This window comes from Uloborus diversus, chromosome 5, assembly GCF_026930045.1.
Source record: "Uloborus diversus isolate 005 chromosome 5, Udiv.v.3.1, whole genome shotgun sequence".
Taxonomy (NCBI): domain Eukaryota; kingdom Metazoa; phylum Arthropoda; class Arachnida; order Araneae; family Uloboridae; genus Uloborus; species Uloborus diversus.
In genome coordinates this window covers 64,727,236-64,731,266 of record NC_072735.1, presented here as the reverse complement: position 1 = coordinate 64,731,266, position 4,031 = coordinate 64,727,236, and positions in this window count along the sequence as shown.

Here is a 4,031-nt window from a genome sequence, read left to right as displayed (position 1 = left end):
GACACTGATAAGAAGAGATCGTGAGGTTTTAATTTTCCTCTCCAACCGGATCACCACCTCACCCCGACACTGCAAACCGTGACTGCAGACTTCAGGTTGTTAGCTTCCGTTTTCGTTGGGAGCAGGGGGAGCAGCAGGGTTGTTAATCGTGGTAGAGAGGAGGGAGGGGGGAGAGTTTTTCGGAGAAAAGGGAGATTGATGCTTTTCATTTCTTTTGTGGAGTTATTGTCCAACGCCAAGCGCGCCAATTGTGTGGATTTGGCTGCATTTAGAATACGAAAATAGAAAAGAATCTATTGACTTTTTTGAGCTTATTTCAAAATGCTTCCAAAGCAACCTTTATGTTGTAAAAATCTTTTTAAAAAACTTGAATTAGTTTCTGACAAATTAAGTTTTCGAAAACAAGAACTGCAACTGAGTGAGAGCTCCGTCTTTATAAAAGTTACTATTTTGCATAAATTTTACTTTACCTTTTCATTCATATTTTTTATCATTATTTTTTTTAAATTAATTAATTTATTTATTTTTATTTTACTTATTTATTCACACACACTCATTTATTTTTATATTTTTATTTATATTTTATTTATTTATTTATTTATTTATTTATTTATTTATTTATTTATTTCATTTAATTTTATTTTATTTATTTATTTAGAGAAATCGCGATATCTTATTATTTTTTCTGGATCTCAGTCGACGTTATTTTGATTTTTATTTTCTATGATTGTTGTGCTAACTCCTCTGATACACGGACCTCCGCGAGCAAGTCCCTCTTCCTGGGCGGTGGAAAGAGATGGGAATTAAATATTTTAAAACAAAGATGGTATACTCTTATTATAAACGTGTGACATTTAAAAATAACTGCAGAACAAATTGAGATATTTTCTTGGATGGAGGGTGTTGATTAATCGGAATTTTGAAAATTTTTGGATATTTTTATGGTGAAAAGATAAAATAGACGAAAGTTTTCCTACTCCATAATGGTGCGGTAGAAATTGAATACTTTCTTGTGGTAAATTTTGAAAGTTAGTTACTTTTGTAAAACCATTGAAATTCTTGACAGAATTTTAAATTTTTTAAGTCAAAAAAGGGTGGAGGGGAGAGCGTGAATTTCCAATCAATTCTGACAAAAAGATTAAGGTTGTGTGATTATTTATGCAATAGATGTTCAATAAAATTAAAAAGGGTCATGTGATTGGTCTGGCCAATCGCAAAGATAGTAGAAATTTACACGGCGTGAAATATAAACGTCAAGTTGTGGTCGGAGTGAGGCCAATAAACAATCTTCTTGATTGTTCAATAACTGAATAAAACATAGATGTATTTCCGGGCTTCAAAGAGCCTTTTTCCAGTAAGAAGTCACGGAAAAGAAGTTTTTTATTTCTCTGAAATATTCTTGTAAAATCTGAACTTTCTGTTCATCAAACAATTGTTAAGCTAGATGTTTTTAAAATAATGAAAAAATAAGAATAACATGATTCGTTATTAATTTATCGGATAAATTAAAACATTCTGAAAAAGAATAAGAACTTTTTTTTTTTAATTAGGAAAAAGAACACAATTTGAAATATACGTTTGACAATGATAAATATTACACAAAATCAACTAAAACTTTTTTTAAAAATGTCTTTTATTTTTATTACAATTATCAAAGGAGTAGCTTTAGAAGTTAATATAAAATGCAAATAATGTCTTATTCTCAATTTATTGCAATGTACATTTTCCAGAAAATCAGAACAGGAAATGATAAAAGAGCAGTTTTTTCTGTAGTAATTTGATGATCCCCCCAGCGTAAAATTTAAATACAATTCTGTACCCTTCCTTGAGGCTACATCCTACAAAAGCATTTGAGGTTTTTTAGTAAATTAATACTCAAACCAACCCTTTGAAAAATAATGAATCTAAATGAATAAAAATAGCAGAAATAGCGAAACAAATTGAGAGTATGGGAAGGAGGGAACATGAGAAATCTCGAATCTTTACACATTCAAGATATACAGATCGAAATTTTTATTAAAATTCTTGTTATCTAAGTTCAGAAACCAAAACTAACGAAACATACATACATATGTTTAATAGTACGGACGAAAGAAATTCTCCGGAAGTAGCGATAATAGGCCAAGTCTGGAACGGAACGAATACAGAATACGATGAAAGCGCTGTCGTTTCTCATTGGTGGAAAGTTTTTTTTGTGAGCTCAGCTGATTGGTTTAGTTGCTTTCTTGGAAAGTATGAAAACAGAAAATTTAAAGGGACGATGGCATTTAAAGTGAAAGCAAAAGGGGAAATAGTTGCCCTAATGTGTTTACCAGCATTAATATTTGGATTGAATGATGTCGCTTTTGGAAAATTGATGTTAAATACCCGCATATTTTCAGTAGTTCACTGTTTTAACAATGTGTTTGATTAAAACAAAGAAAAAAAAATGTATTATTTCAATAATGGGGTTGTTTCCAAAATTTTAAAAATATTTTTTTCTGAAAGAGCATGCTTAAAAACATAGGATCCGACCGTTTTTTAAATAATTTGTTTAAGTTTAATATTTTTAAAAAATTACTTAAATCGGCACGCTTTCAATGTTTATGCTTCTGTCCGATGACATCACAAATGATGAAATGCCATTCTGTGTTGCCATTCACAGTGCAAAATATTTAATTCGCATCTTTACTCACGTGTATTGGCAACGATATGGTTGATAGCAAGCGTTGAGCGCAATTTTAATTTGCTTCTTGATTATCATAACGTGGAATCGCAGTAGTTATATTTTACTTATTTATGACGTCATAAAGATCACGCCTTGTTTGAAAAATTGGACATTAAAAAAAATTAATTAAAAAATAACTTTTGCGAAAAATTAAAGTATTTTTTGGGTCCGTGTTTTTTTTTTTTTTTTTTTGCTTATTCTATCTATTTTAGTGACTAAAAGTTGTACTTTTGACTGAAGGAAACAACCCAATTGTACCTTAATAAATACAGGGGATTAAAAATATATTATTTGTTATAAATGAATTTTTAAACTGGGGGAGGGACACAATTATCAATAACACAATAAAATTTCAAGAGTAGTTTTTCACAGTAGAGAAGTGCAGTAAAGTGATAACTCTGTATTTCTTAAAAGTATAGTATAGTCTCGAAAATCCGAGTTAATAGAGGCTCATGTCCCCTCGGATTATCCGGAAAATTCTTCCAGATTGAAAATTGACACTATTCGGACGACATAGGAGCAGGGCCGCGCCGTCCCTATGTGCAAGGTGTCAGAGTCAAAAAGGCGCCGAGCTCTATCAATCAAAAATGTTCCAAATGAGTGGAAAAAATCTCCAACCAAAAAAATAAAATTGAACTTTTTATTATACCTAATAGTGATGCCAGGTGAAATTATACTGTTCATTAAAACAAGCAATCCTCCTCACTGTCTTTCTAAAAGGAAAAAATTGCCTTGTTGCGTCCAAACATGCTATTCAAAAGCGCAATCTTTTACACTGAAAACACATAATTTTGATTTATGCATAAATGAGCATTTTTCTTTATATGTGGAGCCGTGAATGCTATTTCGATATGTCTATAATTTCACAAGGTTGAGCATACGAAGCGCAAGAAATTTGCTATTCCCCATTTTGGTTCTTGCAGTGAATACATTGTATTATAATTTATGCACCTCCAGAATGCTCAGTTGAATGTTTTTCAAAATTATTTTTTATATTGAAGAGTGAAAAAAAAATAACACACATCTTAGGAAAACAAAGTGATTTTGATAAGAAAAAAAAATGATGTTGGGGGAAAAACTTAAGTTTCTTTCAAAAAGAAATCTTTGAATTAAAATTTTCAGTAGTTACAGCTAATTGTTCCCCAGCTACTCCACCCACCGTTCTATTTCTTTTCTTTTATCCTTATTATTTTTCTTTTTTCTATTTTATCTGAAAGTAAGATTGTCTTCAAAATGCTACTCCTCCGATTCTTTCCCTCTCCCGCCACCAAAAGCATTACGGAGCATCTCAAATTTCGTTTTCAAATCTTCAATTTCGCAACAT